This window comes from Mustela erminea, chromosome 15 (genome assembly GCF_009829155.1).
Source record: "Mustela erminea isolate mMusErm1 chromosome 15, mMusErm1.Pri, whole genome shotgun sequence".
NCBI classification, from domain to species: Eukaryota; Metazoa; Chordata; class Mammalia; order Carnivora; family Mustelidae; genus Mustela; species Mustela erminea.
In genome coordinates, this window is record NC_045628.1 from 26,101,414 (window position 1) to 26,119,450 (window position 18,037).

Below are 18,037 nucleotides of genomic sequence, written 5' to 3' on the forward strand. Positions count from 1 at the left end.
TTTTTGTAAAGTAAGTTATTAAAAAGCAGTGATGATACCATAATGTTCTATAAAATACTCAGTAAGTCTATGGGAGGAGCTGGCATATGAAGAACTATTACAAACAGCAGAAGAAAATGAAAAACTTCCTATTTCAGTGAGAACAATGATTGCTTCCAATCATCCTGGAATCAATAAAATCAATTTGTCTTTAGTTAACTAGTGTGTTCATTTGAGACATTATGTCTTACTGGGGGAATCTGAGCAAATTTGTTTCAATTAATTTGGCATCAGTAGTTTATACGCCCAGCTGTACTTCAGTGAGGTCAAATTATCACTGACCCAATGTAAAGCCTCCATTCAAAAACCAGGGCCATATTTTTAAAAGAGCATGTTAAAGAGAGTTAGCAAAGAGAATGACTGATCTCTACTAGGTTGATAGCAATCCTTTGTGATTATGAAGTAGAAATACCTATTTTCTGATATGGTCATTTTAATAAGCATTCATAGAATATGTGTTCAGTAGTACACATATATTGTATCTTTTTCTGGGGCTGCCAGTTAAATGTCCAGGTTTTTGTTAACTGAAAATATATTTGTTGCATCCCTAATGTGATAGTATTTAGAGGTGGGATCTTATGGAGTTGATTAAATCATGAAGGTGGAGCCTTCGTGAATGAGATTAGTGCACTTAAATGGGACCCACAGAGAAGAAACAGCAAGAATACCACCTGCTAACCAGGAAGCAAGACCTCAATTGATACTGAATCTGCCAAGTGCCTTGTTCTTGGACTTCCTAGCTTCCAGAACTTCCTAGGACTTTAGGATTTCCTAACTTCCAGGAAATAAATGCTTGCTTTTCAAGCCACTCAGTCTATAGTATTTTGTTATAGCAGCCTGAACTAAGATACTAAGAAAATCTGAATTTCAGTTAAGCAGTAGCATTTGGTGGGAACAAATTTACTAAAAAACTATTTGCTGTTCTTCTTTAATTCAAATTTAATTGTGTGTATACATTTGTATTTGCTAAAACATCCCTACCATAGACCCAACCACATGTCATCTGTCAACCATTTATCTCTTATTGCCTGTTCCATTTCCTCAGATGTGTAGAAAGATTCTGACCCCATATTTCATTTTTGATTTTAACATTTTTATATTTTCTTTTCCACTGATTTTCTGATATATTTTATTCATTAATTTACAGGCAATCTTTCAGTATTATTTTATTTTTAGTGACAGTTACAAAATAAATCATTGAATATCTTTACTTATCAAACAAGATTGAGTTTGCTTTGTGACTTTACCTCCTTGACATGACTAATTATTCACTTACTGTATTAGACAGGATGCCCACAAGAACGAGGTGGACCCTCAATTGAGGACTAGAGGAAAATTTAATAATTAAATAGCACTGATTTCAAAGATATGGTAAGATGTGAGGAAAGGGCAAGTGATAGTGTATTACCCCAGAACAAGTAATAAATGCTCCACTACACTAGGCTTAACTGAAGGAAATAGTTGTGGGGAGGGGGCCTTCTGACAGGAAAGAAATTACCTGACAATTGCAATATTACAGGTACTTATCCAGGGCAAGGAGTCTGCTTCTCCTTCTGACTCTACCCCCTCATGCTCTCTGTCTCTCATTTTCTCTTTCTCAAATAAATATATTTTTTAAAAAAATAAATATTCTAAAAACATTTTTATACTTTATTTTTTAATGATCAATTGCTCATACTCCCCCTTCCAGTAAAATAAGTAATGATGAAGAGGAGATGAATTAATATTCATCTAGTTTTTTTAGTTTTTTAAATTATGTATTTACATAATTTTACAAAAATTGTTTATGTAAAACATCTGGTAATAGAATTCCCTTGAGAGAACATACTTAAAAAAATAATAATAAGTGGTTTGGTCTGACTGAAACTGAAGTGATGAAAACAAGGGTTACCAAAGATTAAATAAATAAATAGTTGAAATACTTTGGTGGCAGGTAGGGTAAAAATTGGTGGTGAAGTTTAGAATAGAGAACAATATAGAGAAACATAAATGGCAGTTTCATAACCATAAGAAAGTTTATAAATAGGTATATATATATTTTTTACATTTAACTTTTGTTGAGACTCCTTTTCCATCTCCCTAGCTCATTCACCAATGTTCTGGATGACATTAAGCAGTATCAATTCAATGATGACTCAACTCAAGCAAAAGGGCTTCAACACAAAAATTCATTTAACTTCATAATTTCAATTTTCTTTAATTCAATTATTTATTAATTTGATATTTGTAATATAATCCCTGGAAGTCAGGCATGGGTACAGGTATTATATAAATTTTAAAGAAAAATAAAGTTACTCTAGGGGACTGTCTGCTTCAACTATTATAACAAAATGGCAGACAAAGTGGCTTAAACAACAGAAATTTATTTTTCCCACTTCAGGAGCCTGGAAGTTAAGATCAGTGTACCAGCTTGTTCATGTTTCTTCCTCACTTGCAAAAGGCTGATTCTCTTTGTGAACTCACATGGCAGAAAGTGAAAGAGTTTTGGTCTTTCTTTTTCTTATAAGAGCATTAATCCCATTGTGGGGATTTTACTATCAAGATTTCATCTAAACTTCATTATCTTCCAAAGGTTCTACATCAAGAACCATCACTTTAGGGTGCTAAAAATAAGACAGTATAGCCCAAATGGAGCCAGTCATGTTAAGCTCCAAACTAAATCACCAAACCAAGACTAAACTATAGTTTTGTATGCCCAGAAATAGAATGTTAAATTAGTCAATCAGGAATTACCTGATAAGCACTGCTTTATGGACACCTGCCTTCACCTAAAGGAAAGTGACCTTGTAATAGTCAATTCCTCACTTTTTTTTTTTTTTTTTTTAGTGTAATTTCCTTATTCCTACACCCCACTGGCTATAAATGTTTTTTTTGGTACAGCTCTTTTCTATCTGCTAATTTGGATGCTGCCCAATTCAGATTAATTTTTCTCAAATTAACTTCTAAAAACTTTTAAATGTCTCTATTTATCTTTAACCAAAAGATGAGAACTTCAGCATATGAATTGGGAGGATGCACCAAAAAACCCATCCATGATAGAGATATCAAGTCACTGACATTATTCACTTATTAGAGTTTTGTTTGTTGGGTTGAAGAAAATCTAGTTTCATATTCCTTAGAAACAGTTATATCATACATTGATCTTCCATAAAGTATCCATGATATCAATTATAATACCTGAGAAATTAAGTCTGTTAAATGGATTTCACTCTCAGTATTTATTTCTACCCATTCTCTAGAGAATAGCTTATATCAAAAATGAGGATTCTTTGGAGGAGGAGTCAAGATGGCAGAGATGACATCAGGTAGCAGGCTGAGATGACATCAGGTAGCAGGAGATCAGCTAGGTAGTTTATCAAACTATTCTGAACACCCAGAAATTCAACAAGAGATCCAGCTCACTAATCAAGGAGAATAGCAGAATTCCAGAGGAGGGGAAAGCAAAGCATGGAATTCATGGCTTTCTCCCCATGATTTTTAGTCTTGCAAAGTTAATTAAATTTTTTTAATTTTATTTTTTTCTTATACTAATATTTTAAAAAAAGCTTTTACTCTTTCCTCTTTTAACATTTTTTTTAAAAGATTTTATTTATTTATTTGACAGAGCGAGATCACAAGTAGACAGAGAGGCAGACAGAGAGAGAGAGAGAGAGGAAAGCAGGCTCCCTGCTGAGCAGAGAGCCCAATGCAGGACTTGATCCCAGGACCCTGAGATCATGACCTGAGCTGAAGGCAGTGGCTTAACCCACTGAGCCACCCAGGTGTCCCAGCCTATTTTAACATTTTTTAACAATTTATCTTAACAATACCTACTTAAAAAATCTTTTGAACCTTCATTATTATAGACATATTTTATCCTTCATTGAATCTAACTTTATTTTTTGTATACACATAGGGTTTTTTCTTCTTAAAAATTGTGGGATACAACTTTTTCTAGCAGATCAAAATATACCCTAAATCTAGCACAGGGCTTTGTACTACTCTCCAGCCTGAGAAAATTCTCTCCACTTTCTTTTATTTTCTATTCCTAGCCAAGTTATCAACTCCATTTTTAGAATTTTTTTAAAACTTTCATCTTAATAGTCATATTTCATCCCTTCATCATGGTTACCCTTATTTCTCTGTGTGTGTGTGTGTGTGTGTATGTGTGTGTATATATATATATATATATATATATATATGTTTGTTTTTTTTTCCTTTTTTTAAAGTTTTGGGAGATAGTTTTTTAAGAGACCAAAATACTGCCAAAATTAAGGGGGTGGCTCTGTTCTATTCACAAGTCTAATATATATATATATATTTTTTTTAATTAATTTTTTTAAAATTATTTTTACCACCTTTCTTTTCCCCATGATTTGGGGTCTCTTCTGATTTGGTTAATGCACATTTTTCTGGGGTCTTTGTCACCCTTTTAGTATTTTATCCTCTCATTCATATATTCTTACCTGGATAAAATGACAAGGCAGAAAAACTCACCACAAAAAAAGAACAAGAGGCAATAAGTACCAAAGGCTAGGGATCTAATCAATATGGATGTGAGTATTATGTCAGATCCAGAGTTCAGAATGATGATTCTCAAGGTGCTAGCTGGACTCAAAAAAGGCATGGAATATATTAGAGAAATGCTGTTCAGAGAAATAAAAGCCCTTTCTGGAGAAATAAAAGAACAAAATCTAACCAAGCTAAAATGAAAGGAAGCTATTAATGAGGTGCAATAAAAAAATGGAGGCTCTTACTGCTAGGATAAATGAAGCAGAAGAGAGAATTAGTGATATAGAAGACCAAATGACAGAGAATAAAGAAGCTGAGCAAAAGAGAGACAAACACTACTGGACCACAAGGGGAGAATTCGAGAGATAAGTGATATCATAAGACGAAGCAACATTAGATAATTGGGATCCGAGAAGAAGAAGAAGAAGAAGAAAGAAAGAGGGGGGCAGAAGTTATACTGGAGCAAATTTTTGTAGAGAATTTCCCTAATATGGCAAAGGGAACAAGCATCAAAATTCAGGAAACACAGAGAACCCCCTTCAAAATCAGTAAGAATAGGTCCATACCCCATCATCTAATAGTAAAACTTACAAGTCTTAGTGACAAAGAGAAAATCCTGTAAGCAGCTCGGGACAAGAAGTCTGTAACATACAATGGTCAAAATATTAGATTGGCAGCAGACTTATCGACAGAGACCTGGCACCCAGAAAGTACTGCCATGGTATATTCAGAGCACCAAATGAGAAAAACATGCAGCCAAGAATACTATATCCAGCTAGGCTATCATTGAAAATAGAAGGAGAGACGAAAAGCTTCCAGGACAAACAAAAACTAAAAGAATTTGTAAACACCAAACCAGCTCCATAGGAAACATTGAAAGGGGTCCTCTAAGCAAAGAGAGAGCCTAAAAGTAGTAGACCAGAAAGGAACAGAAATAATATACAGTACTGTCACCTTACGGGCAATACAATGGCACTGAAATCATATGTCTCAATAATTACCCTGAATATATAAGTGGGCTAAATGCCTCAATCAAAAGACACAGGGTATCAGAATGGATAAAACCCCAAAAACCATCAATATGTTGTTTACAAGAAACTCATTTTAGACCCAAAGACCCCTCCAGATTTAAAGTAAGGGGGTGGAAAACAATTTACCATTGTAATGGACATCAAAAGCAAGCTGTGGTGGCAATCCTTATGTCAGAACAATTACATTTTAAGCCAAAGACTATAATAAGAGAAGAGGAAGGACACTATATCATAATTAAAGGGTCTGTCCAACAAGAAGACATAACCATTTAAAATATCTATGCCCCTAACATGGGAGCAGCCAACTATATAAACCAATCAATAACAAAATCAAAGAAACACATTGACAATAATACAACAATAGTAGGGGACTTTAACACTCCCCTCACTGAAATGGACAGATCATCCAAGCAAAACATCTACAAGGAAACAAAAGCCTTAAATGACACACTGGACCAGATGGACATCACAGATATATTCAGAATATTCCATCCCAAAGCAGCAGAAAACACATTCTTCTCTAGTGCACATGGAACAGTCTCCATAACAGTCTCCACATCCTAGGTACAAAGCAGGTCTCAATGGTACTAAAAGATTGGGATCATTCCCTGCATATTTTCAGACCACAATGCTCTGAAACTAGAACTCAACCACAAGAGGAAAGTCAGAAAGAACTCAAGTACATGAGGCTAAAGAGCATCCTACTAAAGAATAAATGGGTCAACCAGGAAATTAAGGAAGAATTTTAAAAATTCATGGAAACAAACGAAAATGAAAGCACAACTGTTCAAAATCTGTGGGACACAGCAAAGGAGGTGCTGAGAGGAATGTATTTAGCAATACAAGCCTTTCTCAAGAAACAAAAAAGGTCTCAAGTACACAACCTAACCCTACATGTAAGGGAGCTGGAGAAAGAACAGCAAAGAAAGCCTAAACCCAGCAGTAGAAGAGAAATAATTAAGATCAGAGCAGAAATCAATGAAATAGAAACAACAACAACAACAAAAACACAATAGTACAAATCAATGAAACTAGGAGCTGGTTCTTTGAAAGAATTAATAGATTGATAAACTCCCGGCCAGACATATCAACAAGAAAAGAGAAAGGACCCAAATATGTAAAATCATGAGTGAAAAAGAAGAGATCACAACCAACAACAAAGAAATACAAACAATTTTAAGAACATATTATGAGCAACTATACTCCAGCAAATTTGACAATCTGGAAGAAATGGATTCATTCCTAGAGACATATAAACTACCAAAACGGAACCAGGAAGAAACAGAAAACCTGAAAAGAGCAATAACCAGCAAGGAGATTAAAGCAGTCATCAAAAATCTCCCAATAAACAAGGGCCCAGGGCCAGATGGTTTCCCGGGAATTCCATCAAGCATTTAAAGAAGAATTAACTCCTATTCTCCTGAAACTGTTCCAAGAAATAGAAATGGAAGAAAAACTTTCAAACTCATTTTATGAGGCCAGCATCACCTTGATCCCAAAATTTGACAAGGATCCCATCAAAAAAGAGAATTACAGACCAATATCCTTGATGAAAGTCAATGCGAAAATTCTCACCAAAATACTAGCCAATAGGATCCAACAGTACATTAAAAGGATTATTCACCAAGACAAAATGGGATTTATTTCAGGGCTGCAAAGTTGGCTCAACATCCACAAATCAATCAATGTGATATGATACATTAATAAAAAAAAAAGAACAGGAACCATATGGTACTCTCAATAGATGCTGAAAAAACATTTGACAAAGTACAACATCCTTTCTTGATCAAAACTCTTCAAGGTGTAGGGATAGAGGGTACATACCTCAATATCAATAAAGCCATCTATGAAAAACTGTAGTGAATATCATTCTCAATGGAGAAAAACTGAGAGCTTTTCCACTAGGGTCAGGAACATGGCAGGGATGTTCATTATTAGCACTGCTATTCAACATCATACTAGAAGTCCTAGCCTCAGCAATCAGACAACAAAAAGAAATTAAAGGCATCCAAATTGGCAAAGAAGTCAAACTCCCACTCTTCGCAGATGATATGATAATATGTGGAAAACTCCGAAGACTTCACTCCAAATCTGCTAGAACTTGTACAGGAATTCAGTCAAGTCTCAGGATATGAAATCAATGCACAAAAATCAGTTGCATTTTTATACAGCAACAACAAGACAGAAGAAAGAGAAATTAAGGATTCAATCCCATTTACAATTACACCCAAAACCATAAGATACCTAGAAATAAACCTAACCAAAGAGGCAAAGAATCTCTACTCAGAAAATTATGAAGTACTAATGAAAGAAATTAAGGAAAACACAAAGAAATGGAAAAATGTTCCATGCTCCTGGATTGGAAGAACAAATATTGTGAATAAATCTGTGCTACCTAAAAGCAATCTACACGTTTAATGTATACCCTATCAAAATCCCATCCATTTTTTTCAAAGAAATGGAAGAAATAATCCTAAAATTTATATGGAACCAGAAAAGACCTCGAATAGCCAGAGGAATGTTGAAAAAGAAAGCCAAAGTTGGTGGCATCACAATTCCAGACTTCAAGCTCTATTACAAAGCTGTCATCATCAAGACAGTATGGTACTGGTATAAAAACAGACACATAGATCAATGGAACAGAATAGAGAGCCCAGAAATAGACCCTCAACTCTATGGTCAACTAATCTTCGGCAAAGCAGGAAGGAATGTCCAATGGAAAAAAGACAATCTCTTCAACAAACGGTGTTGGGAAAATTGGACAGCCACATGCAGAAAAATGAAACTGGACCATTTCCTTATACCACACACGAAAATGGACTCCAAATGGATGAAGGACCTCCATGTGAGAAAGGAATCCATCCAAATCCTTGAGGAGAATGCAGGCGGCAACCTCTTTGACATCAGCCATAGCAACTTCTTCCTAGGAACATCACCAGAGGCAAGGGAAGCAAGGGCAAAAGTGAACTATTGGGATTTCATCAAAATCAAAAGCTTTTCCATAGCAAAGTAAACAGTTAACAAAACCAAAAGACAGCTGACACAATGGGAGAAGACATTTGCAAACAACACATCAGATAAAGGGTTAGTATCCAAAATCTATAAAGCACTTACCAAACTCAACACCCAAAGAACAAATAATCCAATCAAGAAATGGGCAGAGGACATGAACAGACATTTCTGCAAAGAAGACATCCAGATGGCCAACAGACACATGAAAAAGTGTTCCACATCACTTGGCATCAGGGAAATACAAATCAAAACCACAATGAGATACCACCTCACACCAGTCAGAATAGCTAAAATTAGTAAGGCAGGAAATGACAGATGCTGGCGAGGTTGCAGAGATAGGGGGAACCCTGCTACGCTGTTGGTGGGAATACAAGCTGGTGCAACCACTCTGGAAAATAGCATGAATGTTCCTCAAAAAGTTGGAAACAGAGCTACCCTATGACCCAGCTCTTGCACTACTGGGTATTTACCCAAAAATACAGATGTAGTGATCCAAAGGGGCACATGCATCCAAATATTTATAGCAGCAGTGTCCACAATAGCCAAACTATGGAAAGAACCTAGATGTCTATCAACAGATGAATGGATAAAGAAGATGTGGTATATATATACAATGGAAATACTATGCAGCCATCAAAATAAATGAAATCCTGTCATTTGCGATGATGTGGATGGAACTAGAGGGTATTATGCTGAGTGAAATAAGTTAATCAGAAAAAGACAATTATCATATGATCTCCCTGATATGAGAAAGTTGAGGGGCAATGTGGGGGGTTTGGGTGTTAGGAAAGGACTAGATGAAACAAAATGGGATTGGGGGGAAGACAAACTATAAGAGACTCTTAATCTCACAAAACAAACTGTGGGTTGCCGGAGTTAGGCGGGTAGGGAGAGGGTGGTTGGGTTATGGACAATGGGGAAGGTATGTGCTATAGTGAATGCTGTGAAGTGTGTAAACCTGGCAATTCACAGACCTGTACCCCTGGGTCTAATAATACATTATAAGTTAATACAAAAAAAATTTTTTTAAATGAGGGTTTTCCAATAATTTCCATCTTCAGCAGTTTTCTTTTTTCTTTCAGTGTATTTGGGGGATTTTAGAAATTAGTAATTGAATGGATAAAATGGTTTATTAAGTGGAATTTTTATTGAACATAACCCATATACATCATTAACCATTTATTGTGATCTAATCTCGTTAACAATCAAAAAAAAATAGGCTAGAAAGAGAAATGACAGGTAGATGATGATGGATAGATAAATATAAGATTAACACCAGATACTAAGAGAATGTGATTAAAATTGTGCCCAAATAGCCATTCATTCAACAATGAAGCATTAAGTTTTAAGCAGATGCCCTCTAGGATAGTAAAGAGAAATGGTACTGTCGAGTCAGCTCTGTATTCATCTGAATAAATACATTAAGTTAAACTTAAAGAATGCTAAAAGCATTAAGTGAAGAAAAAAAGAAAATGTTCTGCTACTTGCCATCATATTGTTTTAAATATTTGAATGTTGCACTGAAAAATATACAAAGAAATTAAAGTCATACTTTTTTTTTCCTATAGAATTCTGACAAAATGTAGTGGAATAAGTATAAATGTGGGTAAATTAATATTATGGTTATATTATAATGTGGGTAACTTAATATTATGGAACATAGGTTAAAATTACTTTTGTTTTCTAAAACGATTGTACTAATAAAATCACTTATAGTAAAATAAATTACATCTTTTAAGAAGCTCAAGTATTAGATGCATGACTAAATGGAGTTTGAAATAAAAAGATGTACAGAATAACTCCATCATGCTATTCTGCTATAACCTGACTATAGCAATAAATGCAAGACCAATTATGATTTTATGTAGTTCATTTTGTACTAAAATGTGGCTTTGTTTTTCAGCTAACATAACTAAGTATTATTTTCATGACATTTTAGAATCAAAGCAGCCACTAAAATCCAGTTACTGGTGAACAGAAATAATAGGGGCTGTTGTATAAGGAAAAAAATTACACACTTAGCAAGTAAAAATTTCCAAAGACTTTAGAGAGTTGAGAAGACAAGACTTGCTTAAGTTTCCTTTTATAATTGAAGAATTGCTATATTAAATAGAACCTACTACATACACTGAATAATGAATTCCTCTTAAAGTCAAATTGAATCAGACAGGAGTACAAGTCTCATTATACATGAATCGTTTTCTTTCAAAAAGGATTGTAAGGGGGAAAAATCAATTTCTATGGTATTCTTGGGAATTTTAGAATTATTAAATTCAAAATAATGACCTATTCAGAGAAGTGAGAAAATAATGTTCACGGTCACATGGAATTAGTCTAATTGTACATGATAGATCATTGCATTTTTTTAAATATTTGATGGCTCTGATGTATTGCCTGCTTTAAAAGAAACTGAATTATTTTACTCTCAATCCCAAGGCTTTCAGTCTTTTATCACAACACTGCTTGGCAATTCAGTTGAAATATTGCTTAGTTTTGATGGAGAAAAAATAGAAAAAGGTACAGAAAAGATGAGTGGAAATTATTCCTTTATTCATTTATTTGAAGTTTGGGTTTTAAAATAAAATTGCTAATATCCATTAATATATCATTTTATTAAATTGAAGAATAATAAATTAACAAATTAATCAAAAACATCTATCAAGTCTTAGCCTAAAAAATAATCCCTGAAGACAAATTCTATAATAGAGATTCTCACTTTACACTTAACTAGACAATTTTGAATTAAGTTGTCATAATAAACTCTATTTTTTCCCCCAACCAATACAACCAGTCGATTCAGATTCAATTACTCAGGCTCTTGTACTGGAATTCATTCTTCAAAAACATGTTATTTAAAGCCTTTAAATGTTATTTGATGATGGTGTAGGCTGCAATATATGTGTTGATTTTTTAAAATAGGATAAGGTCAGCATAGTCAATTTCTACCTCAAAAACACAAGAGCATATTCATATCATGCTGCATTTAACCTAAGTGTTAGAGCTGATACTCAAATATGGAGTAATTTTGATGCACAGCACACAAACTTGAGACATAGTTGACAATAGATGGCATATGATAACCTAAAGAAATGCAATTTCACATTTTCATAAAACAGTTGGAAGTTTGAGCTTTATTCATGTAATTACATATTGACAATAATGACTACTATGACTTCAGTAGTTATTATTTTACTCCTTTTTGCTTAATTGCTCTATTGGGCAGACCAATTAAGCAAAAGGAGTATAATAATATACTAAACTCTCTTTGATATAATTTTTTATACAAACTATCCAATATTAGATTAAAATCTATATAGTAGCTTGATTTATCTTTTATTACTTGATTTGGGATGGGATAATTTACAGATAATTGGATAATAATCCAATTTACAGAAATTGGATTGTCAAATAAAAAACCAGTTTCTTAATGAAATACAGATAAAAGAAGTTAGTCTAACATCTACAAAACATTAGATACTGTTGTGATTACCATACTTTTCTGCTTGAGAAAAGAATGTATATTATTTCCTCTCTCTCTATTAGTATTTTTTTTTTTAAAGATTTATTTATTTATTTATTTGACAGAGAGAAATCACAAGTAGATGGAGAGGCAGGCAGAGAGAGACAGAGGGAAGCAGGATCCCCGCTGAGCAGAGAACCCGATGCAGGACTCGATCCCAGCACCCTGAGATCATGACCTGAGCCGAAGGCAGCAGCTTAACCCACTGAGCCACCCAGGCGCCCCTATTAGTATATTTTAAGTAGAAATTAAATTATAGCACATGCTGATGTTAAGAAAAAATAATTATAAGCATTCCAAGAAACTATTTTCTCCTCATGACCAATAAATTGAGTTGTTAATGCAAAGATGAAACAGAAATATCATTTACGGTAAGTTTCAGAAATCATAAATATTATAAGCTTTCAATGAGTATAATATATGGCAGTACCTGTCAGTGAGAATATTCTTTTAGTTTTCATGACAATGAAAAAAAGTAAAGTAGAAAATGATGATATTATGATTACAATTCACAAAATGCATTTTCCAAGTATTATAATAGGTATATTTTGGTCTGCCTCATGAAGTGTGTTTCATTAACTCTGAAATAGCACACTATCCAAAAGTAGTTCCTAAGGGTCTGATTGTTGGTGATTCCCTTCCAAAATTGTTATGACTCGTCTAAAAAGAAAAACTATTTTTGTTCATCCTGAATATTAAGTTAAAAAAATGGAATATGTTAACATAAGATCTTTGATGAGTATGGCAGTATCTTGATCAATGTGACAATTTCAACCTAATTTTTTCATTGGTTGAACACCTGAAAACCTGTTTACTAAAAAAAGAAATACAGTCCCTGACTTAAAATAAAAATAGAACTTTTGAGATCTTTAGACATCCCTAAATAATTACCATTGGTGTTACCTTTGGTTATGGGAAGGTATCATGCTGGTAATGTTTGTTCTATATTTGTTAACTTATAGATAAGAAAATATTGCAATATAGATCAAATATCAAGTTTACCAAAAAATAAATAACTTGAAGTCTATCTTTTTTAAAAAGATGTATTTATTTATTTTATGGAAAGAGGGGAGAGTGTGAGTGGGGGGAGGGGCAGAAAAAGAGGGAGAGAGAGAGAGAATCTGAAGCTGACTCTGTGCTGAGTACAGAGATCAATGTGGGGTTCAATTTCAGAACCTCAAGGATTATGTAGAATCAGATGCTCAAGTGACTGAGCCACTCAGTCATTCCTGAAGTATATCTTAAGATACTACTTTTAAAAAATTATTAAGAGGTGCAGCCAGAAGAGTACACAACCCTTGATCTCAGGGTCCTGAGTTTGAGTCCCATGATGGGTGTAGAGATTACTAAATAAATAAACTTAAAAAAAATAAAAATTCTTAAAATACTAATAAAATATTCAGATAGATTGATCGTAGAGAAAGTTCAGAAAATAAAAATACTAGCATAAGGGTTATTAGGTATGATTTTTATTTTAAAGATTTTATTTATTTATTTGCCAGAGAGAGACACAAGTGAGAGAGGGAACACAAGCAAGGGGAGTGGGAGAGGAAGAAGTAGGCTTCCTGTTGAGCAGGGAGCCAGATGTGGGGCTAGATCCCAGGACCCAGGGATCATGACCTGAACTACAGGCAGATGCTTGATGACGGAGCCATCAAGGCGCCCCAGATGTGATTTTTTTTAAACTAAAGAGAATTCATGTAACACTGGGCTCATAAACTTGCAAAACAGTGTAAGCAATGGAATTTCTGAAAATATAAATTATCAAAATTTATACAGAGGAAGTAATACACAGAAATAGTACAAAATGCTGAAGAATAATGTTAATATAAAGTTTACCAAAATTACTTTTAAAATCACAGTCATGTAAATTCAATTTTAAAATAATTTCTTTTTTGTCTCTCAGATTGTCAAAAATAATTCCAACGCTATTTGTGACCTAACATTCCTTGTGCTTATTTGTCATTTATACTTATTGTTTAGAAACAGTCATTCATTGTTCTCTGTTCAATTTTTATGGATATTTTTAATCTGGTTTTCACATTTCTTTCTACTGAGTTTTGAGAGTTCTTTATAAATCCTGGGTAAAAATACTGTATCAGGTAAGTTATTTAAAAATATTTTCTCCCAGACAGCAGCCTGTCTGTACAGTGTCTTAAAAATGTCTTTCAGGGCACCTGGGTGGCTTAGTGGGTTAAGCCGCTGCCTTCGGCTCAGGTCATGATCTCAGGGTCCTGGGATCGAGTCCTGTGCGGGCTCTCTGCTCAGCGGGGAGCCTGCTTCCCTCTCTCTCTCTCTCTCTGCCTGCCTCTCCATCTACTTGTGATTTCTCTCTGTCAAATAAATACATAAAATCTTAAAAAAAAAAAATGTCTTTCAAAGAGAAGCAGTTTGGGGCGTGTATCTGGCTCACTTGGTTAAGCATTTGCCTTGGGGTCAGGCTCAGATCATGATCCTGACGTCCTGGGATCTAGCCTAGCATTGAGCTCCTTGCTCCATGGGGGGCCTGCTTCTCCCCCTTCCTCTGCCTGCTGCTGCTCCCTCTGCTTGTGCTCTCTCTCTCTCTATGAAATAAATAAATAAATAAAATCTTAAAAAAAAAAAAAGACAGCAATTTTTAATTTGACGAAGTCTAATTATCAATTACCTTCACACGAATTGTACTTTTTTGTTTCCTACCTAAGAAATTTGTTTAACTCAATGTCACAAAAATTATGTCCTATGCTTTCTTCTAGAAGTATTATAGCTTACAACTTTATAGTGAGATCTCTGCTACATTTGAGGAAATATTTATGTATGTTGTAATGAATGGATAGAGGTATATATGTAGAATTTTTTGTTTGTTTGTTTGGTTTTTTGCAGGTAGAGATCCAATCTTTCTACTCATATTTGTACAAAGGACTACTCTTCCTCCACTGCATTGTTTTTGTACTTTCTCAAAAATCATTTTAGCATACATGTATGCCTCTATTTGAGGTTCTCTTTTTGTAATTTCATTGACCTATTATTCTGTCTGTATGCCAATATCTCATCATCTGGATTACTGAAGCTTTAAAATTGGTCTGAATATCATAGTCAGTTTTCTAACATGGATCTTCTTTTTCATATTTGTTGTGGCTGTCTTCTATTTCATAAATTTTATATACATTTTAAAATTTGTTAACTTCTACCAAAAAAAAGGAGGAAAAAAACAGTGGAATTTTTATTAGATGGCTTTAAAGCTATAGATTAATTTGAGGAGAACTGACATATTAACAACATAGAATCTTTGATCATGATCACAGTGTATCTAATTTGTGTATTTTAATGTTTCTCATCAACGTTTTATAATGTTCAGAATAGAATTCTTCCATATCTTTCAACAGATTTCTCCTTCATAATTTTGATGCTATCTGGTGATTTTCTAAATTATAAAATCTGACTCTTCAGTGAAAGTTTATAAAAATTAAATTTATTTTTGTATGTTGAATATATATACTTGCTATAAACTTGCTGAACTCACTATTTGGTTGCTTTAACTTTTTGAATGTTCCATAGGACATTCTGCAAAAATGATGTCATCTGACTACAAAAACTTTCACTTCTTCCTTTACAATTTGAATGCCTTAATCCCCGCCCCCCCTTTTTTAACTTATTGCACTACTACGTAGAATCTCTAGTAAAAAGATTAATAGAAATAATGAGAGTATATCCTTGTTATGTTTTTGAGATTAGGGGAAAATAATTCAGTCTTTCATCTTTAGATATGATGGCACTGGCAGATTCTTCATAGATGCTCATCGTACGTTTGAAAAAGATTCCTTCTATTCTACTTTGTTGAGGGTTTTTATAATGAACAGATCAACAATAACTAGTAATGATGCATAAAATAGGAACCCTCATACACTGTCCATGCAGTTATTTTAAAAAATACTAGACAAGTTCTTATTTAGCTAAAAATAGATTGCCATATGACCAAAAGAGTATACTACTACATATCTATCCAGGAAAAATTATACATATGTCCACACAAAAATTTATGCAATAATGTTCACAGCAGCATTATTCATAATCGACCAAAGTGGAAACAACCTAAAGGCTCATCAATAGGAGATGAACAAAATGTGGTACATCCATACAGTAGGATATTATTTGGCAATAAGAAGGAATGAAGAACTGATATATATGAGAACATTCATGAATCTCAAAATTATGTTGTTTAGCAAGAAAAGCACAATGCACAGAAAGTATATATTGAAAAATTTCATCCATATGAAATATCCAAAAAAGCCAGTTCTATAGTAAGAGAAAATAATGTTTTTATATTCCTCAGGGGTGGAGATGAGTAATGACTATAAATTGTCACAAGTTTTCTTTTTAAAATTACAGAAATGTTCTAAAATTAGATTGTGATGGTACTTTCAGAACTGTATAAATATAATGAAACTCACTGTGTTATATAAACTTGAAAAAAGTGAGTATTATGGAATTTGAATGACAACAATAAAAATATTAAAATTTACTTCACTACTTATTTACTGCAATTTGCAGATATACAAAATATAAAGGCAAGAAAAATATCAGCATTTATTGTATGGGTTTATAGTACAGTGGGTAATGACAGATATATAAGCAAAGCAATGTATTTAAATGTAAAGTGACATAATAAGTGTATTTATAATCAAGTAGTTGATTAAAAAAGGGTGGTTGTTCATGTATTCGGTGATAGATTTAAGAGAACTGTGTATTGAAAATGTCTATATTTGTAATTGTAAGTATGTAATTTAATCTTTTTTTTCTTATAGAAGGAACAAAATTAGAAGGTTGAGTTATTGTATCATATATTACCAAATGGAGAGCTCACAAAAAATAAGTAGTACAATTTATTTGCTCGTATATAGAAGTGGTTGAAGACCAAGGACAGATCAGATACAGGACATAGAAAAGTTTTCAAATGTAGTGTATTAGTTCATCCAGATATATTAAAGTAAGAACTCATAAATTGAGAATTTATGAGTATAAATTAATAAGAATTTCTTATTAAGCACATGATAGAAATTCTTAGTTTAAAATGTGACTTAATTTGTGTTCTGCAGTAAATAATGACTCTGAAAACAAATTCAGCATGCTAATTGTTTTTTGTGCTAATACTTAGACTCTCCTAAACTCCAAGTGCAAATATATGTAAATTAGGCAAATTATTCCTCCAAACTAATTGCCTAGCATTACTTGACTAAACCAAAACATAATGTATCTTGTGCTCATCTGTACCATAAATTACTTATATTATATGAACATACTATCCAAATCATTCATTAATCTATTTGTTCATTCATTCACTCATTTGTTCATTCTTTCATTTATTTATTTAATTCATTTAGTTGATGTAATTAGTGTTTATTCTAAACACTTGGATTGCCATACATTCAGAATATTTATCTTAAAAACACAGGATGCCAAGTATTATATATTTTAAAAATTATATATGTGTTATATATATGTTTTATGTACATAAAATATTATATATTAGTTTATATATAATACATATATATTGGTTTATTTATATGCACACACACACACACATACAGATGTGGGACAGAGACAGAGAGAAGAAACTTTTCTCACAATGCATCCAAAATAGCTTCTTTTTTAAACACATGATATTATTTATTCTTCTGTTCACAAAGCTCCAATGTCTTCCATTTGAATTCAGAGTAAAATCCAAATTACTAGTTATATGATATAGGGTCATCTTCTACCACTTTCCCCCTTGTTCATTCATTTCATATTCAGTGACCTACTTGATACTTTTCAAAACAATACCCATGGTCAAAGCCTTTGCACTTGCTGATTTCTGATAGAAATGCTATCACAGATATCTACATGATCCTCTACCAAATTTCCTGAGGATTCTTCACTAAATGTGCTAATTAAAATAGGTCTAACTTATCTCTTCTTGCCTCTT